The sequence below is a fragment of the Staurois parvus genome, unplaced genomic scaffold (assembly GCF_062004578.1).
Source record: "Staurois parvus isolate SC_StPar_1 unplaced genomic scaffold, SC_StPar_1.0 ptg000149l, whole genome shotgun sequence".
Lineage (NCBI taxonomy): Eukaryota > Metazoa > Chordata > Amphibia > Anura > Ranidae > Staurois > Staurois parvus.
The window spans coordinates 4,467,661-4,495,597 of record NW_028317945.1 but is presented as its reverse complement, the minus strand read 5'-3'; the positions used below and the strand labels follow the sequence as shown (position 1 = coordinate 4,495,597).

The following is a 27,937-nucleotide window of genomic DNA, read 5'->3' as shown; positions in this document are numbered from 1 at the left end:
TGCAAATCATTATCAACTGTAATAAAACAAAAAAATTAAAACATGCATTTCCTATAAACACAGGTTTAACAGTATAAGAAAAAAAACTATATTACTGTAATAGAATCAATAAGATAATATAAATAATCAATAGAATGTATGGGTCAAGTGAAAACCATAAATGATCATCATAGTATAACTCTTAAGATATGAAATATTAAAATAAAAGTTCATAAATAAATTGAAATTCAAGGATCATGTGTGGGCCCCAAGGTGACGCGGTTAATCCCGGTGGTATGTCAGTCATCAAACAAAATGGTGGGTGGCAACAGGTAGATAAAATGTGCACTCACCAGATGTGCAAGGGAAATGCGCAATGTATTTAATCAAACCTCCAAGACGCGTTTTGTACGAATGTACTTCCTCAGTTGACATACACCAACTGCAACGAGTCTTGGAGGAGCCTACACGCCTTTGACACTATGCCGCCAGATCATGGAGGTCCAACGGCCACCACATCATACCAGCTGGTCAGTGCTCATAGCGGCACTTTTTGCTGCTGTGTTACTCTGCATTTTTTGCTGCTTAATTACTCTGTATTGTGTTGCTCTGGAAGGACAGTGTCCGCCATTTCATATTTTATATCTCGTATGATTCCTAATAAAATTCATCTTAAATACTACACTATGGGCATCCTCCTTATGGCTCTTTGGTAAGCTTTTTAATCCCCCAGAGCTCCCCCTGGTGACCATCCCTGGTTTATGAAGAGGCTGTATATACGTCCCTAAAGTGGACCCCCGGATGTAAAGTCACCCTTATGTTATCTACCTATCCTAAGCTGTACCACCTTAAGAGGGATTCCAGGCAGACCTCAATTTGATTAAACACATTGCGCATTTCCCTTGCACATCTGGTGAGTGTGCATTTTATCTACTTGTTGCCACCCACCATTTTGCTTGATGGCTAACATACCATCGGGATTAACCGCTCACCTTGGGGCCCACACATGATCCTTGAATTTGAATTTATTTATGGACTTTTAATATTTAATATTTTAAGAATTATACTATGATGATCATTTATGGTTTTCACTTGACCCATACATTCTATTGATTATTGATATTATCTTATTGATTCTATTACAGTAATATAGTTTTTTAGCGCTGCACTATCTTATATTAGTCACTTTGAAGGTTTTATGGTCTCCTTTCTAGTGCATAGCTGCTTTTCTGTTAGCTAAGCGCTCGCTAATATTTCTTCTTTTATACAGGTTTAACAGTGCTAGTGTGAATGAGGCCTAGATTTGTTCATCCATTTAATACTACACTCTCCCCAGACTGACAATGCTAATCTCCAAAGGTGTCTCCATTGCTCCTCTATCCAGAGTGGATACAGAAAGTGTATTACAGGTGCAGATAAGGAAAAAATCCTAAAAAAAAGAAAACTAAACAGCTACCACATTTAAGGACTGGTAAACTGCAATATACCACACTTTTGTTTTTGTGTTTAATACTGCTTTAAGAGTAACTCCACTTTTGTTGAGGAAAAAAATATTCCCCTCTGGGTGATCTATGTACATTGCAGGGATTTTAACAAACTTTGTTGCAGATTCCTACCTTTTGTTATTCTGAATAGCTGTAGTACTAATACACAATGTTTTAGCAGAATGTACTGCTCAAAGCTTGAAGAAGGGGGTGCACCCAGAAAGCTTGTCCTGAACAACTGTATGTCGGTGCAAATAAATAAAGTATCACGGATGGTACTCAAGGGTATCGGTAGCATTTTTACTTGTACCCGTGAAAATACTCTGTATCGGCACTGATATCAGTGCATCCCTAATTGTGATACAAGTTATATTGTAATTGAATGTTATTAAAAATTACCTTTCCCTTTCAGTCTGCAGTGCTATGATTTTCTGTAAAATGCAATGACATACAGCACCTTGAGGTGTTCTGTACATAGATGGTGTACAGAACGTCCCCTAGAAATATAATTTCCTGTTTGTGCGACTGACTCACTGATTTTCCCAAAAGTCTGCACTAAGATACAAGTCAGATTTTGGGCATCCTCTGCAACAAAAATGCAATTTTTAGTGAAATACTCCCAAAGGGAAATCACATCTAAAGGGATGCAGACCCTGCCACTTTCCTCATTAGAGCCCTGCAGATGCAGCAGCCGATTGATAATTATGAAGTCACTCCCAGGCAGGTTCACTCTGCACATGGACACAGACAAACAGCCATTTATTCAGAATAACAAAAGATGGGGATCTGCAACAAAGTTTGTTAAAATCCCTGCAATGTACATAGATCACCCAGAGGGAAAGGATTTTTTTTCTTAAAAGTGGAGCTACTCCTCCAGAGAATTTAACCCCCTTCCTTGACCAGTCCATTTTTTGTGAAACGGCGCTGCGTTACTTTAACTGACAATTGCGCAGTCATGCAACACTGCACCCAAATGAAATTTATGTCCTTTTTTTTCCAACAAATGGAGGTTTTTTGCGGTGGTATTTGATCGCCTCTGCGTTTTTAATTTTTTGCGCTATAAACATAAAAAGACCGACAATTTTGAGGAAAAAGCAATATTTTGGACTTTTTGCTATTAAACATGTTCAGTAAAAAAATGTTAAAAATCAAATTTCGTCATAAAATTTAGCCCAAAATATATTCTGCTATGTCTTTGCTAAAAAAAATCCCAATATGTGTAAATTAAATGGTCTACGTGAAAGTTATAGCGTCTAGAAATGGTGGTATATATACTGGAATTTTTTTTTTATACTAGTAATGGTGGCGATCAGCGACTTATAGCGGGACTGTGGCGGGCACTGACTAACTGCCACTGACATCCTCAGGGACACTAATACAGTGATCAGTGCTAATAAAAAGCACTGACACTGTACTGATACTGGACAGGAAAGGATTAACATCTGGGGCGATCAAAGGGTTAACTGTGTGCGTGTTTTACAGTGTAAGTACGCTGCTTTGTATTGCTCTGCTATGCAATACAAAGCAGCGTACTGGAGCTGACGGGGGAGATCTGTATTGATTTCATACAGACCTCTCCCCCGTCAGTGATACTCAGCGACAAGGGTGTATTCACAAGGCATTTGCCTAGAGTGGCATTTTTCAGGGGGGTCAGCACTGCCCCTCGGAAGAAGGGACAGATAAAGGACACAAGCAGCATGGGGACCTGGTGGGTTCCAAGAGAGGCTGCGGGTTTCATGACGTACGCACAGCCCGACTCTAGTTGCTGGAGATGGCTGGAGCTGTGAAGGTGAGTGTCTCTCTTTCTCGCCATGGTGGCTGGTGTATGGGGGGGTAGCGGTAGTGGAAGGGCCTCTCGGGTGGGGGGCAGGGGTATTCTTGGTCAATGTCAGGCTCTCTCTGATGGGGGGGGTGATTTTTGTGGTACCTAGGGCAGCACAAAACCTAAATCCCCTTCCCCAAAATCATGTATATATACATGCTTTTGCGCTGCCCTGCCACCTTGTAGCAGTATTTCTGCTATAGGGCAATGGGAAAGCAGTTAAGCCTCGAAATTAATGCAAGAAGCGGATTGGTTACTAAGCATATCTGCACCAGACTCTGCTCCTTTTTGATACATTCCTGTGGACACATGTATACATTGTGTGTACATCCTCCTCGCCCCAGCTGAAAGCCTGTTGCTCATCGTCACTGCTGCAAAACACAATCATCAAGATCAATCTTCTGATTCAGTCGCCCTGTAAAGCTCTGTCTCTTATATCTCGGTGTTCGTCATTTCCCAGCCACACACGGACGGATTCCTTGGTCCTGCCCGCCCCACGGATGACCATCTCTCACTAATCAGTTTCTGTTTACATTGCACAACAGTTTCAATAACGTAATCCATCCCTTTAAACAGTCCTTGACGTCACACGGTGCTCCCGCCCATTCATGGACGTGGGCGGAGACTGCAGGGATTCGATGACGTTCACACTTGTTCGTCTTCCCCAACACAGCGCTAGGCTGGCAGGCAGAGTAGAGGGACAGGCTGTGGCGCATGCGCGGAATAACGGATCCTGAGGCTCCCCATCACACAGCTGCCTAATGAGTATATGAGCTGCACCTTGGCCGCCTCTCCTACCAGGAGTCTCTCAGGTGTCCTCGACCGCTTCGGGCCCGAATGTCTGGCGCTTCTACTGGAACCGGTGAGGAGGCGGAGGGCTTGCGTTAGATAAATATACGGTGTGCGCACGGGGGTCGGTTTGTGTGGGCGCAGCTGATTGGCTGGTTCTCAACGTACGACCTCTTGGCGCTCTTATTTGGGGTCTGGAGTGCCTTGGATACTGGCCTGTGATTGGCTGGGGTCCGCCTGTTGCGCCTGGACGTGCGGAGAGCAGTGGGCCGGCCTAGTGGGCGCTCGTAGCTCTGTTCACCTCCCACACTCCGTGTCCTGGGGTCACTCGAGTGTATGGATGAGCTGGAAACCTCCACGGTGTGTGGACTCAGCAGGCCAGGAGGGCTTTATAGTGCTGCCTGCCTCCACTGTAGGTCGTTGGCAGTCCGAACCCAGCAAGGTAACAGTCCGGGCTGTGCTCTTCCATCAAGCCTGCTGGTTATGATGGAGAATGGCTGGGCAGACCTGTGACAGGTGCCTCTCACTCCCTGTAGGCCAGGTGCACACAGACCTAATGGTTTACTGACGTTGAGGCCTCACGCATATGGCCTTTTCATGTAGGAATCTGAACGCAGCGCCCTTGTTTTCATTGGGGACATTGCTACAGGTGTGTGTACATACTCTGCAATCAGATCTGCAACCACAAATCTGCATCTGAGGACATATGTATGCACCTAGGCCATTGAGAAACAAGGACAGGACAGTTTGTGGGCAATAAAAATTGCATCTGTTTACTGAGCGCTTATGTTCATTTAGATGGCCATGACACAGCTATAAAAACTTTACTGATTGTTAGGCAAGGAGCCAAAATTCCTGTATAAATGATCAGTAAATCTGTTTCTAAGGTGTTACGCACAACAGTAAAATCAGTCTGTATATGCAATAAAGCATGTGTGTTATACTCACTGTGGAACCTAAGGGGTTAATCCTCCGCGTTGTGTAAAAAGGCTGTTTAATCCTGTCTTCTCTGATCCTCCCCTTCTACTGTCACCAATCGATCTGCTGATCATACAGAGCTCCAGGAGCCACTCTGCACATGCTCAGTTTAATGTGTATGGCTAGAGGGTTTTTTCTTTGGGAGGGTACATGTGATCAGCACAGGGCTAATCAGCACTGTCCAGACAGAGGGTCAGTGGTTATGCAGCCTCATAGGACAGTCAGAGTAGAATGAATACTTCTGCAAGCTTTAACCAGTGCTGAGCTGGACACTGATAGACGTCACAAGACTGCTATATACTGCTGATGTGAAAAGGTATTTAGCAGTTTATATTTACTAAAATAATTGCATTTCCATGTTGTGTGTACTGTGGGAGACCAGGTATAGTGAATGCAGGGTCCTGGGTTCAGTAACACTTTAATGCACAAAAATTGCCCTGTTCTTTATTCTCAGTTGCATAGGTGTATACTTATGTCTGCGCACACAGAACTTTAGATTGTGTTAAAGTGGAACTTTAGGTAAAATAAAAATGGTGGACAGGAAAGATTTTTAATGCAGAAGAGACATACTTTTGTATTTTCTGCATTAAAGCTACCTGCCTGTCCTGTTCAGTGAGCTTTGCATACGCAACTCACTGTACAAATTCGGCAATGCTGAATTTGACGGAACTCCAGCGGATGCATGGGAGAGATGTCATCCCCGCCTGGCCAGTGATAGCGCCTGGCATTTGGGACCCAGAAGCTGGCCATCTGAAGATGTCAGCAGCCGGGCAGAGAGCTTGAGGACACCACATCACTGGATCAGAGTGTATAGTTCTGCTTTAAGGATTTGCATGTTTACTCACCTGTATTTATGTCTCCATTGAAGACAAAAGCTTCATTCAGATTTGTAAATTAAAAAAAAAAAAAAGATTGTAAATGCGTTTTTTTTACGGCTGCATGAATGAGGTAAAATGTTTGCAGTCATTTGAATGGAGCCTTAGGCCCCTTTCACACACAGTTTTTCAGATGGACCGAATTGAACCCTCCATTCTCCTCTATGGACCAGTGGGTGTAAACGGACTTGTCCACTTACATCCGCCTACCTCCAATCCAATCTGGTCCACTAAAAAAAAATGGAATGGTATCCGTCCTCTTTTGTTTAGACAGCTTATAGGGTAGTCGTGTGTAAATGGACAACAGAGTCTGTTAACACCTGACCACCCATAGAGCAGAGCGGGCTGTGTCCATGTCTGCTCTGCAGAAACTGAGCGGACACGGACCTGTCATCTTCTTGCTCTCCTATGAACAGCAGAGGATCAGTGGACAGATCCCCTGCTGATCTAAACTGAGCCAGCGCCATGTGAAATGAGCCTTAGGCAGGCCATAGATGGAGCAAATTTTTTTTCCTGCAAGCACGGGTTGCAGGAAAGAAATTTGCTCCATTCCCTATCGTACATACTCTGTTGATGGAATTTCTCCCACTGAGCCCTAGGGTGAGATTTACTAAAATTGGAGCACTAAGAATCTGGTGCAGCTGTTCATGGGAGCCAATCAGGTTTTAACGTCAGCTTGTGCAATTAAGCTTTAGCAATACAACCTAGAAGCTGATTGGTTTCTATGCAGAGCTGCACCAGATTTTGCACTCCCCTGTTTTAATAAATCTCTCCCACAGTGTTCTCTTGGCAAGGGGAACCTTCCCACCAGGAGAAAGTAGACAAAATTGCTAGCAGCATACCAGCTGCTAGTGATAATCGTATGTAAAATCTGGCAGGCTGGCTGAACCCAAGTTGATTGATCAACTTGGGTACATTCAACCTGCCAATACATGGTTCAAATCTCTGCAGATTCTTGCTGAGATTTGAACCATCTGTGGCCGGCCTTATACTCAGGATCTTGTTGACAGATCCTGAGTAAAGTGTTCCATAAAGGCACGTGTGCATGCATAAAATTCTTGTTCATCCTCTTCTAATTGGTCTCTTTATTAGGTACACCTGTTCAATAGCTTGGTAACACAAATTGCTAATAAGCCAATCGCATGGCAGCAACTCAATGCATTTAGGCATCTAGGCGTGGTGAAGATGACTTGGTGAAGTTCAAACCGGGCATCAGAATGGTGAAGAAAGGGAATTTAAGTGACTTTGAATGTGGCATGGCTGTTGGTGTCAGGCTTGTCTGAGTATTTAAAAAAATGCTGATCTACTGGGATTTTCACGCACAACCATCTCTAGGGTTTACAGAGAATGGTCTGAAAGAGAGAAAATATCCAGTGAGCAGCAATTGTGTGGATGAAAATGCCTTGTTGATGTCAGAGGAGAATGAGCAGACTAGTTTGAGATCATAGGCAACAACAACTTAAATAACTGCTCGTTACAACCGAGGTATGCAGAATACCATCTCTGAACACACATGTCGAGCCTTGAAGCAGATGGGCTACAGCAGCAGAAGACCACTCTGGGTGCCGCTCCTGTCAGCTAAAAACAGGAAATGAAGGCTACGATTCACACCGGCTCACCAAAATTGGACAATAGAAGATTGGAAAAAACATTGCCTGGTCTGATGAGTCTCAATTACAGCTGCGACATTCAGATGGTAGGGTAAGAATTTGGTGTAAACAACATGAAAACATGGATCCATCCTGCCTTGTACCAACGGCTCAGGCTGGTAGTAATGGTGTAGGGCATATTTGCTAGGCACACTTTGGCTCCTTAGTACCAATTGAGCATCGTTTAGATGCCACGGCCTACCTTAGTATTGTTGTTGACCATGTCCATCCTTTTATGACTACCGCGTACCCATCTTCTCATTGCTACTTCCAGCAGAATAATACATCATGTCACAAAGGTCAAATCCTCTCAGACTGGTTTCTTGAACATAATGAGTTCAATGTACTTCAGTGGCCGTGCAGTCACCAGATCTCAATCCAATTGAGCACCTTTGGGATGTGGTAGAATGGGAGATTCGCATCATGGATGTGCAGCTGACATCTGCAGCAATTGCATGATGCTGTCATGTCAATATGAACCAAAATCACTGAGGAATGTTTCCAATTCCTTGTTGAATCTTTGCCATGAAGAATTAAGGTAGTTCTGAAGGCAAAAGAGTGTCCAATCCGGTACTAGCAAGGTGTACCTAATAAAGTGGCTGGTGAGTGTAGGTGCATATACATTGTTATACTGGATTTATATAAAGGGGCACAGTACATGCATATGCATGCAAATTATTTTACTTATACTTAACATTTTCTAGACCACATTCACACAGACATAAAGAAATGCATTTACATGCATTTTTATTTGTGTATTTGAGCACAACAGCATTGTTTTCAATGGAGATATTCACATGGGTGTGTAAACATGCACTGCGCTCAAATCCGTAAAACACAATCCAAAAATCTTGAGGACATGTATATACACATATGCCAGATGAAGGTATTGGGGGGGGGGGAAAACAGGAGAATTTTGTGCATCTATTTACTGATCATTAGTCAGGAGCATTTGTGCTAGGAAAAAAAAATGTGTAATAAGATCAGTACATTTTTTAAATTCCCATGTTGTATTACAGATCTTTACTATGTGCATTGTTCCATAGATGATGTACAGCACCTGTGTTCAAATCAGTAAAAAATGTGGCTTTTTTTTTTTTACGTGTCAAGAGGCCTTAGGCTCACCGTATACCATACAATCTCTGTACAATCCACTTCAGATCTAAGAAAAAAGTATATTATCAGGACCTACCTGAATCATCCAATCAGGCAGAGCCTTGCTCTACAGTCTACATACTTCTTAGATCTGAAGAAGACTGTACAATCGGACAGTAACGTGTGTGGTGCTAGAGCAAAGCAGTGGAGCCTGTGGCAGTTTTTGCATGTTCTTGACAATCTATTAATTTCAGTGGGCTGCCAAACAGTCAAAAACTACAGCAGTCGCAACTTTTAGAATTGTGCCGCTTAAACCCTCTCTTGTGATTCACTTTCTTAATACTGCCTGAACCTGTATCCCTGCCCTCTGGACACAAGATTCTCCCTTCCACCCTGCTTTGTGGTTTTTCAAAATACAAGACATCAGACACATGGAGCGCTTTACTGCCTCCCTTACTTATCAGGAAGAAAGATTTAGATGCACCTGGTTTTACTGGGATGAATATACTTGCTCCATAGAATACAACTCTGTCTACAAATGATGTAAACCAGGGGTGTAAACAATCAAGTTATTGTTATGCCTGTGCTTTGATGTGTCCAGCTTATAGATGCAAGCATGTCCCCCTACTTTATTTTTTTCTTCTGTTCTCTCTTTCCATCTTTTTTGTTGTTTTTAAAGTTCTTGTTTTAGAACAGAAAGACAGACTGATTACTTATTTTATACTGTTGTATTGCCTCATAAAAGTTTTTTTGTGTTCTCCATGGACATATCCTCCTCTGACTTGGGAACTTTGAGAAACTGTGTTATCACCTGTACATTTCCCCCGTTGAATCTCATGTTACGTTGTCTCCAAAAATTTAAGCTTGGTGTTGTGAACACAGTGTATCAGTATATATCTTATCTTTCACTGTCCATTTGTGAAAAATTTAAAGTGTTAACACAAAAACAATTATGCTGCACCAAACTGCATGGTACGTAAGTGCCAAGCGTTTTGGTGGCCACAACACATGCATGTTTGCTAGATGCATTTGTGATGCTATTAACAAGGGCAACACAGTCCCCTGCAGTGTGGGAAATGTGCCTTTCCCGCACCACAATTAGTGTGAACAGGCCCTCACTCTTGGGTTCAGTATGTTATATGTCAGTGTATCTGTATAAATTTGTGAACTAATAAATGACTCCTGCATTGGGCGAATGGGAGTAATTCCAAATAATTTTGTTTCATGCCTTTACAGAAAATATATATATTTTTTTAAATAGATTTATTAAAGCAGAGCTAAACCCTCCTAGCCTATACAGCCATGGAAGTTGCCCTCTCAGCTTCTGTTTGTGCTGCAGTTGCCATGGTGCTGCCCATGTGATCAGTTATGGCTCCAGCCATTTGATGACTTGACAGTTCGGTTGACAACTCGAGTAAATGTGTATGTTGGCGATCATGGCATTCCTTGAATGTAGCTGTTTTGGAAAACCGTTAAAATGAGTGGAATTCATTTCACTTTAAGCCAAACTCCAAGAATTGTGTCCAGCTTGGCACAATGTATGTATTCATATCTCATACTTGAGGGGCCACAAGGGAAACTGACAATCATTATGGTAGTGTGTGCTACTACAGTGATCTTCCATGTCTTGTGCAAGCGGCTTCCTCTCTGCAAACTGCCTGCCTGCACTTGTCTGCCACTGTCATTTATAACGCATTGGGGGGGATTGATTAAATTTGGAGCAGTTGTGCATAGTAACCAATCAACGTCTATCTTTCATTTTCAAGGCTTATCGGAACAAGTTCTGTTGGTTGAACTGAACAGACTTGTATCTTTTTTTTTTTTTTTTTTTTTTTTTTTTTATTTCAACCAGTTTGACTATGTTACTATGTAAACTGAAGTTAAATGTGCAGAGGGGAAGCTATTCTGGACGGTACCCGAAAGATCATGTTTATCGCGGTAGAAGCACTGACTACTACAGTGGTTGTCATCTGCTGGGGATAGCAGGTTCTCAGATGTGATATATGTATCCTTCCATTGTGCCAATGTAATACAGATGACACCTGGAGGTCAGATTTAACATTTTTATTATAGGCCCTTTTCACACGGGCGTTCCGTGTGTCTGTTTTTCATTTGTTTACGGATGAAAAACGGACACGCATGCATTTCTATGGACTAGCGGATGTAAACGGATGATCTGTTTACATCTGTTAACGTCTGCATCCATTAACATCAGGTTTTTTTTTTTTTTGAACAGAAGAAAACCCTATTTTTCTTCAGTTAATAAAAAACTGATGTAAACGGACGAAAAATGGATGAAAAACTGATGTGAACTGATCCGTTTTTTTTCTTGGCAAAAATGTGACTGAACTGAGCAAAAAAAAAAAAAATTAAACGCCCATGTGAAAGGGGCCATAATGAAAGGTGTAGCTAGGTTGGATGGTGTTTGCAGTAGCTGTTGGTTTGTTTTTTTTCACATTGATGAGCTTGGTGATAGTGTTGTGTAAGAAATTTAGTCTGTGAGTTGCCTGGCTGGTAAACGCAAGTTTATTCCAGTAATTGCTTATCATAGACTCATTCTTCAGTGAATAAAAAATATTTGTTCTTGTTTAATTTATATCTACATCATGATTTTCTAGTCTGCCCTGGCGACGCTTCATAGCACAATTGTAGAATGACCTGTTCAGTCAGAAGGTATTGAACCTACTTGTATGGGTTTTCATGTGGAAACATTCACAGACACAGAGGCATACAGTATTTATAAAGCAGTGAATGTGATTTTCACAAAACATTCACTGTTATATAAAATGCATGCACTTGGAGGATTCATCATATCTTGTACTGAAGCGCACTCCACTTATGTCCAATACCTTGTGTAAAACGACATCCTAATGGCAAAAATTAGGCATCTTCGTCCAATACCTCAAAAGTCGTCTGCACAAAAAATCTTCTAAAACAAATAATTCGATCCTTATAGTTCTATATTCAAGTGCAAGTAAACTGTCGAAAGTTAGGCCTCAATTCACATGACCACAGAGGGCCATACACATCAAGAAGGAGTGTATTTCTGCACCCAGGAGTCAGATGTTTGATTGCTGTCGTGGCCAGAAAATCAGTGTAAGGCTGGCAGACACCACAGCTGTATGAATGTAATTGCATATCCTGGATGGAAACTGGGCTGCTTACCCTTCCCTGTGCACATGTACATGCTCAAAGGTGTGATTACATGTGTACAGCTATGGTATCTGTTGGCCTGTCATTGTTTTTTTTTTTAAGTTGTACGCAAACCCCTGAGACTCCCAGGTGCTGAAATGTGCTCCTTGATGGTATGCAACCTTCTGCAGTTGTGAAAATAACACCTTAAAAGCATACGGTTCAAAGTATAACAGAAAGCAGCTTGTGTGTGTGTAACATGCACTCAAATGAAAAAAAAACAGACCTGATGGGGAACGGAATATATTTTAAACAGTCCATCAATCAAATGTAACAGCACCATCTTAGAAACATATGGCCAAAGAATTAATAGGAAACCTTATTTCTCAAGCAACCTCAAAACTAAACTCTCCTTCTGGTCTGGAGAATTTTATGCTTAATTCTGCTGTCTATTTGTGCTTGGAAAATGAGCTATATGAACTGCAGCATTTAGATGTCCTTTGTGCAGATGACTTTTGAGATACTGGAAGATTTACCTGCAGTGCCCCAGAGTACTAACATGCATACTCAGCAAGAATAGTGCTCGGGGTCCCACCCTAATGCTGCAGGGTGACCACAGTGCCAAAATGCAACAATATAAATGTATCATTAGGAAACAAATCCCTGTGTAACTTTTAGTGTTACAGTTGTATATAATATATAGACTATATTAACAAAAGTATTGGGACATCCCTCCAAATCATTGGATTCAGGTGTTCAAATCTCCTCCTTGGCCACAGATGTATAAAATCAAGCATCTAGTCATGCAGACTGCTTCTACAAACGTTTGTGAAAGAATGGGTTGTTCTCAGGATCTCAGTGAATTCAAATGTGGTACCATGATATGTTGCCACCTGTGCAATAAGTCCATCCGTGAAATCTCTTTTTGCTACTAAAACTTCCACGGTCAACTATTAGTGGTATTATAACAAAGTGGAAGCAACTGGGAAACACAACAAATCAGCCACAATGTGGTAGGCCACATAAAATGACAGAGCGGAGTCAGTGCATGCTGAAGCGCACAGTGCGCAGAAGTCATCAACTGTCTGCAGGGTCAATAGCTAAAGACCTCCAAACTTCATGTGGCCTTCAGATTAGCACAACAATGCATAGAGAGCTTCATGGAATTGGTTTCTATGGCCGAGCAGCTGCATCCAAACCTTACATCACCAAGTGCAATGCAAAGATTCGGATGCAGTGGTGTAAAGCATGCCACCAATGGACTCTTAAAGTAGTCGAGATGTGTTCTCTGGAGTGACGAATCATGCTTCTCTGTCTGGTAATTTGATGGACGTGTCTGGGTTTATCGGTTGCCAGGAGAACAGTACTTGACTGACTTTGTGCCAAGTGTAATGTTTGGTGGAAGGCGGATTATGGTGTGGGGTTGTTTTTCAGGGGTTGGGCTTGGCCCCTTAGTTCCAATGAAGGGAACTCCTAAGGTGTCAGCATACCAAGACAATTTCATGCTCCCAACTTTGTGGGAACAGTTTGGGGATGGCCCATTCCTGTTTCAACATGACTGCGCACCAATGCACAAACCAAGGTTCATAAAGACATGGATGAGCAAGTTTGGGGTGGAGGAACTTTACTGGCCTGCACAGAGTCCTAGCCTCAACCCAATAGAACTGCTTTGGGATGAATTAGAGTGGAGACTGTGAGCCAGGCCTTCTTGTCCAACATCAGGGCCTGACCTCACAAATGCGCTTCTGGAAGAAAGGTCAAATATTCCCATAGACACACCTTGTGGACAGCCTTTCCAGAAGAGTTGAAGCTGTTTATAGCTGCAAAGGATGGGCCAACTCAATATTGAACCCTACGAATTAAGACTGCCATTAAGATGCCATTAAAGTTTATGCGTGTAAAGTCAGGTGTCCCAATATTTTTGGCAATATAGTATACATGTTGTGTTATTATATGTGTTATTCAGAGACTTAAAAAGAACCCGAATCGAAGTATGTAACGGGTGTGGAAATTTTTTTAAAAACTACTTGTCCAGGGACTTGCCCTCATGATAAGCTACTTGTCCTGATAGACAAAATAAATAAATTTGAACCAAAACCATATTTAAATCTGCTTTAGCACTGAACTATTTATCCCCTCCTCCCCTCCTTGCCTGTTTCCAGCACTGCACCCAGGGACTAGCAGGGAGGGGAGAAACCTTGCAGTGTAATGAGCACCGATTGGGTGCTTGTCAGGAAAGGGGAGTGTCCAGCTTATCCTTTATCCCTTTTGCTGCCAGAACCGTTTTTGTGTTTTTTGCACGTTTAAAAACTTAGGCCTGAAGATTACACAAAACCCCCAAACATTATATATTTTCCGAAAGCAGACATCCTAGAGAATAAAATAGTGGTAGTTCCAGTTTATATCGCATTATATTGCCACACAATTTTAGTAAAAAATCCTAGTAAGTTAATTTTTAGGGCACAAAAAAAGCAATAAATTACCCTATTTTTTTGTAAAATATGAAAGACGAGGTTGCACCGAGTAAATACAATGGATATGAAAAGTCTACACACCCCTGTTAAACTGTCAGGTTTCTGTGATGTAAAAAAATGAGACAAGGATAAATCATTTCAGAAGTTTTTCCATGTTTTAGTGTAACCTATAAACTGTACAACTCAGTTGAACAATAAAATGAAATCTTTTAGGTGGAGGGAAGTAAAAATAAAAAACTAAAATAATATGGTTGCATAAGTCTGCACCCTTAAATTAATACTTTGTTGAAGCACCTTTTGATTTTATTACAGCACTCAGTCATTTTGGATATGAGTGTCAGCATGGCAAATCTTCACTTGGAAATATTTGGCCTCTCTTCCTTGCAAAAACACTCCAAATCTGTCAGATTGTGAGGGCATCTCCTGTGCAGATCACCCCACAGATTTTCGATCGGATTCAGGTCTGGGCTCTGGCTGGGCCATTCCAAAACTTCTGGTGAAGTCATTCCTTTGTTGATTTGGATGTATGCTTGGGGTCGTTGTAATGCTGAAAGATGAAGTTCCTCTTCATGTTCAGCTATGTAGCAGAATCCTGAAGGTTTTGTGCCAATATTGACTGGTATTTGGAACTGTTCATAATTCCCTCTACCTTGACTAAGGCCCCAGTTCCAGCTGAAGAAAAATGTCTCCAAAGCATGATGCTGCCTCCACCATGCTGTATGGTGTTCTTTTGGTGATGTGCAGTGTTGTTTTTGTGCCAAACATATCTTTTGGAACTATGGCCAAAAAGTTTAACCTTGGTTTCATCAGACCATAACACATTTTCCCACATGCTTTTGGGAGACTTCAGATGTGTTTTTGCTAAATTTAGCCAGGCTTGGACGTGCTCCTTTGTAAGAAAAGGCTTCCATCTTGCCACTCTACTCCATATCCTAGACAAATGAAGAAGGCGGGAGATTGTTGTCACATGTACCACACAGCCAGTACTTGCCAGATATTCCCACAACTCCTTTAATGTTGCTGTAGGCCTCTTGGCAGTCTCCCAGACCAGTTTTCTTCTCGTCTTTTCATCAATTTTGGAGGGACGTCCAGTAGTTGGTAATGTCACTGTTGCGCCATATTTTCTCCACTTGATGATGACTGTCTTCACTGTTTTCCATGATATATCTAATGCCTTGGAAATTCTTTTGTACCCTTCTCCTGACTGATACCTTTTAATAATAAGATCCCTCTGATGCTTTGGAAGCTCTCTGCGGACCATAGCTTTTGCTTTAGGATGCGACTAAGAAAATGTCAGGAAAGACCTACTAGAACAGCTGAACTTTATTTGAGGTTAATCAGAGGCACTTTAAATGATGGCTGGTGTGTACTGACTCCATTTAACATGGTTTTTATACAGTGGGGATCGAAAGTTTGGGCACCCCAGCTAAAAATTTGTATTAATTTGCATAAAGAAGCCAAGGAAAGATGGAAAAATCCCCAAAAGGCATCAAATTACAGATTAGACATTCTTATAATATGTCAACAAAAGTTAGATTTTATATCCATCATTTACACTTTCAATATAACAGAAAACAAAAAAACGGCGTCTGCAAAAGTTTGGGCACCCTGCAGAATTTATAGCATGCACTGCCCCCTTTGCAAAGCTGAGACCTGCCAGTGTCATGGATTTTTCTCAATCATCGTCTGGGAAGACCACTTGATGTCAATCTCAAAGGTTTTAAATGCCCAGACTCATCTGACCTTGCCCCAACAATCAGCACCATGGGTTCTTCTAAGCAGTTGTCTAGAAAATTGAAACTGAAAATAGTTGATGCTCACAAAACTGGAGAAGGCTATAAGAAGATAGCAAAGCGTTTTCAGATGTCAATATCCTCTGTTCGGAATGTAATTAAGAAATGGCAGTCATCAGGAACAGTGGAAGTTAAAGCAACATCTGGAAGACCAAGAAAAATATCAGACAGAACAGCTCGCAGGATTGTGAGAAAAACAATTCAAAACCCACGTTTGACTGCACGATCCCTCCAGAAAGATCTGGCAGACACTGGAGTTGTGGTACACTATTCCACTATAAAAAGATACTTGTACAAATATGGTCTTCATGGAAGAGTCATCAGAAGAAAACCTCTTCTACGTCCTCACCACAAAAATCATTGTTTGAACTTTGCAAATGAACATATAGACAAGCCTGATGCATTTTGGAAACAAGTTCTGTGGACTGATGAGGTTAAAATTGAACTTTTTGGCCGGAATGAGCAAAGGTACGTTTGGAGAAGAAGGGGCACAGAATTTAATGAAAAGAACCTCTGTCCAACTGTTAAGCATGGGGTTGGATCAATCATGCTTTGGGGTTGTGTTGCAACCAGTGGCACAGGGAGCATCTCACGAGTAGAAGGAAAAATGGATTCAATAACATTTCAGCAAATTTTGGATGGTAACTTGATGCTATCTGTGAAAAAGCTGAAGTTAAAGACAGGATGGCTTCTACAAATGGATAATGATCCTAAACACACCCGAAATCCACGGGGAATTACATCAAGAGGCGTAAACTGAAGGTTTTGCCATGGCCTTCACAATCTCCTGACCTCAACATAATTGAAAATCTATGGATAGACCTTAAAAGAGCAGTGCGTGACAGACAGCCCAGAAATCTCAAAGAACTGGAAGACTTTTGTAAGGAAGAATGGGCAAAGTTACCTCAAACAAGAATTGAAAGACTCTTGGCTGGCTACAAAAAGCGTTTACAAGCTGTGATACTTGCCAAAGGGGGCAGTACAAGATATTAACTCTGCAGGGTGCCCAAACTTTTGCAGACGCCATTTTTTTGTTTTCTGTTATTTTGAAAGTGTAAATGATGGAAATAAAATCTAACTTTTGTTGACATATTATAAGAATGTCTAATCTGTAATTTGATGCCTTTTTGGAGATTTTTCCATCTTTCCTTGGCTTCTCTATGCACATTAATACAAATTTTTAGCTGGGGTGCCCAAACTTTCGATCCCCACTGTATGTTCTTTCTTAATTCTGAACACAGCTACATCCACAGTTATAAGAGGGTGTGCACACTTATGCAGCCACATTATTTTAGTTTTTTGTTTACTTCCCCCCTCCTAAAAGATTTTTTTTTTTTTCAATTGAGTTGTACAGTTTATAGGTCACATTAAAGGTGGAAAAAGGTTTGAAATTATTTATCTTTGTCTCATATTTTTACAACACAGAAACCTGACATTTTAACAGGGGTGTGCAGACTTTTTATATCCATTGTAGATATCCAACATGTCGAAACTTAAATTTGTGTGCACTTATGAAACGGTGACTAACTTCAGTACCTCGTATTTTCTATAGGCGACAGTTTTAAAGCCCCTTATAGGTCATCAATATAGTGTTATGGAGGAGGACTGGTGCTAGAATTATTGCTCTCATTCTGGCGTCCCCTATGTGAGTGATGGTGACAGGTTCTCTTTATTGAGACATTCAGGGACTAAAACACCCTGGATGTCTCTCCTGAATGTAGTGAAGTGCACATCGCGCACTGCATTACATTCTTTCCTGGCCTCGATGACCGGGAAATCTTTGAACGGGGACCCGGAAGTGACATCATAATGTCACTTCTGGGTCAGGACAAGAAGGGGAGGGGAACGGATGTGTGTGTCTCCACCCTCCCCTCTAGCCGACGGTGGTGAGCCAGTCCTGGGCCCGCAGATGGGTAAGCGGAGTATGGGAGACTGTGGACGGTTCCCCCGGGGGGGAAGTAGCGGAGGCTGGCACTGTGTGGAAGCAATCGCGCCTGAATTCTTCCACCTGGCAGGTGAGCCCTGCTGCTTGTCTGCAGCAAGATTGAAGGATAAAAAAAACCTACTTGCCCAGTGCCTGGAACTACATGTCCCAGGCGCCGGACGATACAAATTGTACATCCCTGAATTGTAAGTTACCTTTGTTGACATGCACAACAGGTTTTCAAGCTTTTCATGTTGTGTTGTTTTTAGGTAAGTGGCCTTGAAATGGCATCAATAGCAATTCCCATTTTTCTGTTCTGTGAGGAGGCTTCTGGCTTAAAGTGGTTCTAAAGCTTAAAGTTGTAGTAAACTTGTAAGCAAAAAAAGCTTCTCGTTTTGCAAGGTACCTTGAAATGAAACCCTCCAGCGGTTTGCTGTCACCGCTGCAGAGGCTTCCATCTTCACCCAGTCTTCGTTCCAGGTTCGCAAGCTGTGGCTGCTTGAATGGCCAAGCCGCAGTGACATCAATCCCACGCATACGTGCGGGAGTCGCAGCCATGGCACAGTGCTCTGAACAAATGCCATGGGTATGCTGTTCCTTCAGAGTGTATGTGCCATTGATGCCATCGGCTTCAAACTAAGCAAATCTCTCCTAAATGGTGCATGTTTAGGAGATATTCATTTAACCTACAGGTAAGCTTTATTTTAAACATACCTATAGGTAAAAATCAAAATGCAGGGTTTACTACCACTTTAACCTTTTTTACATAGGGTAAACAAAACCTACATTCTTGATTATTTTTAAAAATAAATCTACAAAATATCACAATCTATTGACTGTTCTTACAAACATCCCCAGCAAGCTTTGAATAACTTCTGCCAGGGAATCTTGCTCCCAGCTATCACGTCACCAAATCTTCATTGTGCTATGAATGCTCTCCACGTCTCCTCCATGCTCTCCACGTCACTTCAACACTAGCTAGTTGAAGTGAGATCACTGTCAGCTAAAGAAAGAAACGCTTTCTGCTGCTCCACCCGGATACTCTCATTGCCTCCTTGTCAGCCATGCCAGACCCCGGAATTACTAGAGCCGCTGTCAATCAAAGATGCACTGTCAAATCAATGACACGGGGCTACCGCTTTGCGCTGTCCTACTGAATCAACAGTAATTTGAGTCATGTGAGGGGCTCTTTTGGCTACACCCGGCCTGGCAAACTTGGATTAAAAAATCGAGCCATCTGAAAAATTGTCAGTTGACCAGTGACTACATCCCCACTGTTTGGTTATTCAGAAAGCTGCAGGTCCTGTCTGTCTGAATACAATAGCCAGAAGGAGAGATTCCTCTATCCAAGCTGTTTAGTATTTTTGGAGGAATCCGTTAAATTTCTCTTGTTTAGCCTGTGGCCTGAACGAGGGAAATCTATGCATGTATGGCCAATATTCATTATTCTATCAGATACTTAGAAACCTAACATTTATGTGTGAAGTTGCTTATATGATTTCCAAGCACCAGAAAAATGTTTCTACATAAATTCAGTATTTTAAATATTTGTATCATTTAAATATTATGACCGCTAAATCATCCCTTGGGAGTACAGCTTGAACATCTCTTGTTGGTGACAAATATTATGGTCAAGTTACTGATGTAAAACTTGTATCTTTTTTTTTTTCTCTTAGGTGCCGCTTGCACTTATTGGCGATAAGGGTCATACAATCACACCATAGCCATGGGCTCCTGATGGGCAGGAGTGAAAACCTCTGTTCTGATAAAGCATTCCAAATGTTCTTCCGGTTTGCTTTTTGGCAAGTGTAGGTGACCGTCAGATATTACAGGTAAAACGCCAGTGGTTTTTTTATTTGCTTACTTAGTAGTAATTGTTTCTGCCAGTTTGTCAAAAAGTAACATTTTTTTTGTAACTTTTCTGTGAATCTGCTGTATGTGCAAGGCGGACAGATGTGCAGACCTAATCTATATATATATATATATATATATATATATAAACTTTAGTATTGGCATAAACATGCACAGTAGGTAACTGGTTAAAATATGCTTTGTGGCTTGATTTCTCTTTATCTCCACCACACGTCGGTTGGCTGTGAACGTCTGGGAGAGTCACCTGGGTTCTCAGAGACACAAGTGTGATCTCTTAATTCAGTAGGATTGTTTGAGTATCTTGTGTCTGGGTTTACTGTAGTCTCTGTAATGTTTTCTTTAGGGATTGACAGCTTTGGTGATAAAATAGTGCAAACCAAAGTGAAATACTAGTAATAAAATGATCATCTATAGTTCGTGGCAAAATGTTGATGACAGAAATGCCTGTCGGACAGGAACCTTAATGCTGTTTGCATAGGTCATAACTATACAGCTGAGTTCCTATGTGGTAATGGTGAAAATATATATTGCTGGCAGCCCTTAAGCACAGCTAGCGTAGGCAGATGAAAAGGAAAGAAAGCATCAACTCCATTTGATCTTCCTTCCTTTAAGGTGGAGGTACTGGTTTCCTTCAAGTCAGGGCTCTGTAATCCAGGACCATTTCTACTACTGTAATATAGGTGAACTGTTCTCTGTTAATGCAAGTGTTCCATAGATAATACTGCAAATCATCTAATCCAGGTAAAACCATTTTATGCCTCTGAAAGTCTGAGCCACATATGGAAAAGTCTCTTTATAACAAATAATCCCTTTTGATTTTAAAGGACAACTGTAACCAGTTTTAATTTTCTTAATGTTTTGTAGAGGATAGAATATCTTTTAGGTTTTTATTGCGGTCTGTGTTCTGTTTGTGGAGATTAGGGCCTCATGCACACATGGCGTATTTGCAGCCACTTTTAGGGCTGTCAGGTGCTTTTTGTTTTTTGGGTGGTTTTTCTTACCGCTTCCAAATTGGCCCTCCATGTTATTCTTTGTGTCCATGCACACATAGACTTTTAGAAGATTTTAGCAGTAGCGTTTACCAGCAGGAGAAAAAAAAACAAACCCAGGGCCAGTGCGTTCAGGAGCAGCAGCATTTTGGCAAAAAAAAAAAAGCTTGACGTGTGTAAACGTTCCTAAGCACTTGTAAAAGTGTTGGACACTTTGACGAGCATCCAGGGGCGAACTGACCATTCAGGCATTGCCTGAGGGCCCGGAGTCAGTAGGGGGCCCAGTGAGAGGCTCACTGGGCGCAATTCACTAAGCGGTATCTTATGCGGTAGGATACTGCATAGCATTTAAAAAAAAAAAAAAGTTTGAATTCACCAAAAAACACTACTAAAATACCGCATGAGTTATTTTATCAAGTCATGCGGTATTTTAGTAGTGAAAAACCATGCGTTCGTGTTTCAGCTGTCAGCGGAGTTCCCCACTGACCATACCTTGCCACATGCCCTCAACATGGGGCGGGGGGTGCTCCGCCCCCACCCCTCCAAAGCACCTTGTACCCATGTTGATGGGGCCTCTTCCCCACAACCCTGGCCAGATTCTGATATACCCCCTGACCGCAGACTCCCACAATCACAGGCCGGGGTTGTGGGAAGAGGCCCTTGTCCTCATCAACATGGGGACAAGGTGCTTTGGGGTGCAAGGGGAAGGGGGACCCCCCACCCCCAAAGCACCCCTCCATGTTGAGGGCATGTGGCCTGGTATGGGTTGTGGGGGGGCGCTCACTTGTACCCCCCCTCCTTTCCTAACCTGCCTGGCTGCATGCTCGGATAAGAGTCTGGTATTTATTTTATTTATTTAAGGTACTTATATAGCACCGTCAATTTACGCAGCGCTTTACATATATATTATACATTCACATCAGTCCCTAAACCTCAAGGGGTGTACAATCTAAGGTGTATAGATATTTGGGGGGACCCCACCCCATTTTTTATTTTGATGTGGGGGTTCCCCTCAAAACCCATATCAGACTCGAAGAGCTTGGTATGAATGGAGGGGGAACCCCACGACATTGTCTTATTAAATTATTTTTAATGCCCTTTCTATGCAGCTGAGCTGCAATGTGTAGGTGGGGTGCTGTGTGGGTGTGCACTGTGGCTTGAGTGTAGGCAGAGACACAGGGTCCCAATTATCTCTTATTTGCGGGGGGCCCCAAGAGTTCTCAGTCCGCCCCTGCAAGCGTCAGGTGTTTTTTCTGCCAAAACGCTGCTGCCAAGCGGAGCAACGTTTTCAAAACGTCCTGTGTGCATGAGGCCTTAATCTTCCTGTCCATGGCGAAGTTGTAACAAGTACAAGGACGTAAAAGGGTATCTCTGAGGGGGCAGAGAAAGCAGCAAAAAGATCAGAACATCTGTCACTGGGACAGAAAATGAGAACAAATCTTCCCGATCGGGCCCAATAACACTTGGCAGAGCCCACGCTATGAAAAACTAAACTGCTTTTAACTGAAACTAATTAGGTGGCCCTTGTTGTAGGTACAGCTTATGTTTAGAAGTTGTGTGCTTTAACATCTCTACAGAATCCTATTGGTGTTATTCTTGATTTTGACTTTCAAGAACTTTTTATTTATCTTCTTCCAAAAAGAAGCTTTGTATAGTATTGCTGTAGATGTTGCTGCAGTTGGATATCTTGTAAGGACAGTCACCAAAACTCACCAATGGTATGCTCTGTCCTGTTCGAGCTTTAAAGTGTAATGAAACCTGAAAGCAAAAATGTGTAGTAGCTTGCCAATCATTGGATGTGGTGGCAGCATTCGTTTTCTTTTTTTTTCTTTTTTCTCTCAGGCTTATACTTCTTTATTTTCATCTGGTAATGGGTCAGTAACACACCTCCTGTCTTGGATTTTCTACATTCACTCCCCCACTGTATCTATTTTGTAGCAACGTAGCCACCCTTGGACTGCGGCAATTACCGTATTTTTCGCTCCATAAGACGCACTTTTTTCCCCCCAAAAAAGGGGGGAAAATGTCAGTGCGTCTTATGGAGCGAATATGGGACAGCCGGTCCGGTATTTCCACCGCCGCCGTGTCAGAATACCAGGCCGGCTGCTCAGTTCTGCAGCGGGACCTTACCTGTTCCTCCATCCAGCGGCGTGCTGTCTTCCCGGCTTCTGTAGTGTGGGCGCTCGGCTTGACAGCCAGGTGCCCAGTGCGCATGAGCGAGAAGCGCTGCGCTTTGTGATTGTTCCGGCGGCTTCTGGGACCTGTCATGTGTCCCAGGTGCCGCCTTACCATTCACAAAGAGTGTTCCTCCATCCAGCGGCGTGCTGTCTTCCCAGCTTCTGTAGTGTGGGCGCTCGGCTTGACAGCTGGGTGCAAAGTGTGCATGCGCAAGAAGCGGTACTCTTTGTGAATGGTAAGGCGGCACCTGGGACACATGACAGGTCCCAGAAGCCGCCGGAACAATCACAAAGCGCAGCGCTTCTCGCTCATGCGCACTGGGCACCTGGCTGTCAAGCCGAGCGCCCACACTACAGAAGCCGGGAAGACAGCGCGCGGCTGGATAGAGGAACAGGTAAGGTCCTGCTGCAGAGTGGACACTAACTAAAGAACAACTCAGCGGAAGTAAGATCGGGTACCTGTCAAATTCAGGTACCCGCTCCCCCCCCTCCCCAAAGGTCAGCCGTCATCTCCTGTACTGTCCGCAGTCTCTGGTCATCCCTGTACTATGTCCGCAGTCTCTGGTTATCTCCTGTACTGTCCGCAGTCTCTGGTCATCTCCTGTGCTATGTCCGCAGTCTCTGGTCATCTCCTGTGCTATGTCCGCAGTCTCTGGTCATCTCCTGTGCTATGTCCGCAGTCTCTGGTCATCTCCTGTGCTATGTCCGCAGTCTCTGGTCATCTCCTGTGCTATGTCCGCAGTCTCTGGTCATCTCCTGTGCTATGTCCGCAGTCTCTGGTCATCTCCTGTGCTATGTCCGCAGTCTCTGGTCATCTCCTGTGCTATGTCCGCAGTCTCTGGTCATCTCCTGTGCTATGTCCGCAGTCTCTGGTCATCTCCTGTGCTATGTCCGCAGTCTCTGGTCATCTCCTGTGCTATGTCCGCAGTCTCTGGTCATCTCCTGTGCTATGTCCGCAGTCTCTGGTCATCTCCTGTGCTATGTCCGCAGTCTCTGGTCATCTCCTGTGCTATGTCCGCAGTCTCTGGTCATCTCCTGTGCTATGTCCGCAGTCTCTGGTCATCTCCTGTGCTATGTCCGCAGTCTCTGGTCATCTCCTGTGCTATGTCCGCAGTCTCTGGTCATCTCCTGTGCTATGTCCGCAGTCTCTGGTCATCTCCTGTGCTATGTCCGCAGTCTCTGGTCATCTCCTGTGCTATGTCTGCAGTCTCTGGTCATCTCCTGTGCTATGTCCGCAGTCTCTGGTCATCTCCTGTGCTATGTCCGCAGTCTCTGGTCATCTCCTGTGCTATGTCCGCAGTCTCTGGTCATCTCCTGTGCTATGTCCGCAGTCTCTGGTCATCTCCTGTGCTATGTCCGCAGTCTCTGGTCATCTCCTGTGCTATGTCTGCAGTCCATTGGTTCAGAATATTTTTTTTACGGTTTTCTGCCTCTAAAACCTAGGTGCGTCTTATGGAGCGAAAAATACGGTAGTTGCAGCAATAGTTTTTTCCTTTTGCAATAAAGGTTTTACATAAAGCTGATCATTGTAAGCACCCTTGTCAGTGTTAAACGGTTTTCCTCAATCCTCTGTCACAGCTTCTGAACCACTTGCTTACTCTGGTTCTGTCGTCTTGCTTCTTTGACTGTGGGGCAGAGCAAGCATGTGGTTGGTTACTAAGGACACTGGGCAACCAACCAGTAGAACTGTCAGCGGCAGGCAGAGATAATCCAAAAAAAAAAAATCCATCCATGCATCTCCAAGCTGCACGGACAACAGCCTTAACGGACGTTTACTGGCAGTTGACAACACTGCCGCATGATGATCTGTTCCTGGCCTTGGGTTGGACACCTCTGTCCTAAACTCTCTCCACTCTATCACAAGCTTTAAAAACAGTTTTGCTTTTATTTACAATTCAACTTGACACATGATAAAATTCCAAGGTAATTCGACACATTTTACAAAGTAGCTTTTTGTAATAACTGGCAGGTATAAACATTTTGCTACTTGTATACATTTTAAGCCAGCACAGATTTACTTGCTCAGTGGTAAATGACCTGATCACAAGGTTGTGCATCAATTCAACCATTGCACTGTTTTATAAGAGATGTTAACCACATGCCGCCCAGCCGCTGTAGAAATACGGCGGCAGGGCGGCACGGCTGAGCAAAACCACGTTTTAAAACGTGTGTTTTTAAAACAGGTAGGGGGGCACGCACAAGGCATGCCGCCGCCCTACCTGTCCCGCTGATCACAGCCGCGGATGTCAGTCGCCGGGTCACAGCCTGTCGTTACTGGCTATGTCCCAGCAATCGGCAACAATCGCTGACAGAGCACAGCTGCAGTAGCCGTGCTTTCAGTCAGTTCCCTCACAGCTCCAGGACACGCTGATCGGGACAGAAGAGTTTCTCTCTTCCGATCAGCGGTGTTCCCTGCAGTACACACCCCCGCCTCCTAGTAAAACACTCCCCTCACAGTTAACCCTTTCCCTGAATAATAAACTTAACCCCTTCCTCCCCAGTGCCATTAGTACAGTGTCAGTGTTTTTTATTTGCACTGATCACTGTATTGGTGTCACTGGGGATGTCAGTGACCCCAAGTCAGTACCCCCCAATGTCAGAATGTCCGCCGCAGTCCCGCCATAAGTCGCTGATCGCCGCCATTATTAGTATTAAAAAAAACCCTAAAAATCCCAGTATCTTTCCCGCCATTTGTAAACGCTATAACTTTCACGTAAACCAATTAATTTACACGTATTGGGTTTTTTTTTTTAGCAAAGACATGTCGCAGAATGCATTTTGGCAGAAATGTATGACTAAATTTTGATTTTTAAATTTTTTTTTTTTTACTGGACATGTTTTATAGCAAAAAGTCCAAAATATTGTTTTTTTTCCTCAAAAATTGTCAGCCTTTTTTTTTTATAGCGCAAAAAATAAAAACCGCACAGGCGATCAAATACCACCGAAAGAAAGCTCAATTTGTGGGGAAAAAAAGGATGTAAATTTCATTTATGTACCCTTTTGCATGACCGCGCAATTGTCCGTTAAACTAGCGCAGCGCTGTATAGCAAAAAAAATGGTGTAAATTGCAGTATCTATACCAGGGGTGGGCAAACTTTTTGACTTGAGGGCCGCAATGGGTTCATATATTGGACCCGGGGGCCGGACCAAGAGTAGATGAATGATGTGTATGTGTCATCCATAGTAAGTATAGTACTTTCACACAAAGCAATCAATATACACTTATTGGGATTTTTTTTACCAGAAACATGTAGCAGAATACATTTTGGCCTAAATTTATAACTAACTTTGAGTTTACTATATATTTTTTTATAGCTGAAAGTAAAAAATATTGTTTTTCTTCAAAATGTTTGGCCTTTTTTTGTTTATAGTGTGAAAAATAAAAAGCGCACAGGTGATCAAATACCACCAAAAGAAAGCTCTATTTGTGTGAAAAAATTACGTTTGGGTGCAGCATTGCATGACCGCGCAATTATCAGTTGAATTAGTGCAGCGCCGAGTAGCAAAAAGAGGCCTGGTCATTAAGGGGGGTAAATCCTCAGGAGGTCAAGTGGTTAATATGTAAAGTAGACAAGCATTTATTTTCCTTTTGTGCATGTATATTCCACCTTACCTTTGAATACATTAAAGTATGTGTGCAGTTACAAAATAAAAAAAGTTTTGTCATTTTAAAGTGGTTGTAAGTGTGTGTGTGTGTTTATTAAAATTGCAATGGTTTTGCACAGAGCAGCCCTGATCATCTGGTTAAACGGTTAAAAACTTCAAATACTTCAGGGATAAGTTCACTTTTTGGAGCTTTCCTCTGTGACAGTAGGCGGGGGTTCTTCTCCCTACACCCTCTGTCACAATTTTTAAAAATAGCATGGCTAGGCTATACTGAGCTCTGTCCACACAGCTACATCATTAATTCAGAGTTCTGTAAATGAATTAACTACATATACCAAGCTGCCATTGTGGCAGGCAGCTTGTAGTTCTTACTGAACTTCAAGGGCGCTAGTGAGCATTCTTGTAGTATATTGATTCTCCGGCACAGACATGTATACTGAGAGTTTGCTGGAGCCTGGCATTACACCCATGATCTACTGATCATGGGTGCAATGCTTTCAAGGCTCCAGTGGGATAAAAATAATAAATGCATATATTTCTGCAGAAAAAAAGCATTTGGTATTTTTAGAGGCTAAGTTCACCTTTTCGGGAAAAAAATAATAGATGATCCTGCAAGAAATGCAGTCAGCGCTTCAGCTCCTGTAGTGGGCTGATAGAGCTGCCACTGCTGTACTGAATTCCCAAGCAGCATTGTCAGCCGTATCTGCATTCACCCCTGCTGGACTAAAGCAGCACATCTCTCCATTCTCATCTACATAAGCTTTTGTTTACATTCTCGGGACTTCTTCCCTACCATAGTAACTGTCTGTTGTTTCTCCTCCATATGCCATTTTTGTTTGGTACTGGCAGAGTTATCCACCCACTACAGAAAATGAATTTCCTGTGGTGACCAAATTTGATTTATTAGCATTGTTTCATTGTATTTATTATGTTTTATTCATGTACAGTGAAGGAAATAAGTATTTGATCCCCTGCTGATTTTGAATGTTTGCCCACTCACAAAGAAATTATCAGTCTAAAAATCGAATGGTGAGTGTATTGTAACACAGAGACAGAATAGCAACAAAAATTTCAAAAGAAATGCATGTCTAACAAATTATGCACTGATTTGCATGTTCATGGGGGAAATAAGTATTTGATCCCCTATCATTCAGCAGGATTTCTGGCTACAAGGTGTCTTTCATACAGGTAACAAGCTGAGATTAGAAGCAGTCTCTTAAAGGGAGTGCTGCTAATCTCATATTGTTGCCTGTATAAAAGACACCTGTCCACGGGAGCAATCAAACAATCAGATTCCAA

At 42.6% G+C, this 27,937-nt stretch overlaps 1 protein-coding gene across 3 annotated transcripts in view; it reads left to right on the top strand.

Annotated features, from left to right (window-relative positions):
* The first annotated feature begins 3,930 nt into the window (after positions 1 to 3,930).
* TMEM184B (transmembrane protein 184B) overlaps positions 3,931 to 27,937 on the top strand; it is a 188,819-nt gene continuing 164,812 nt past the window's right edge. For all 3 annotated transcript variants that reach the window (XM_089674263.1, XM_089674264.1, XM_089674262.1), the window contains exons 1-2: positions 3,931 to 4,147; positions 19,671 to 19,826. The gene's annotated coding sequence lies outside the window, so the exon portion shown is untranslated. The remainder of the gene's footprint in view (positions 4,148 to 19,670; positions 19,827 to 27,937) is intronic.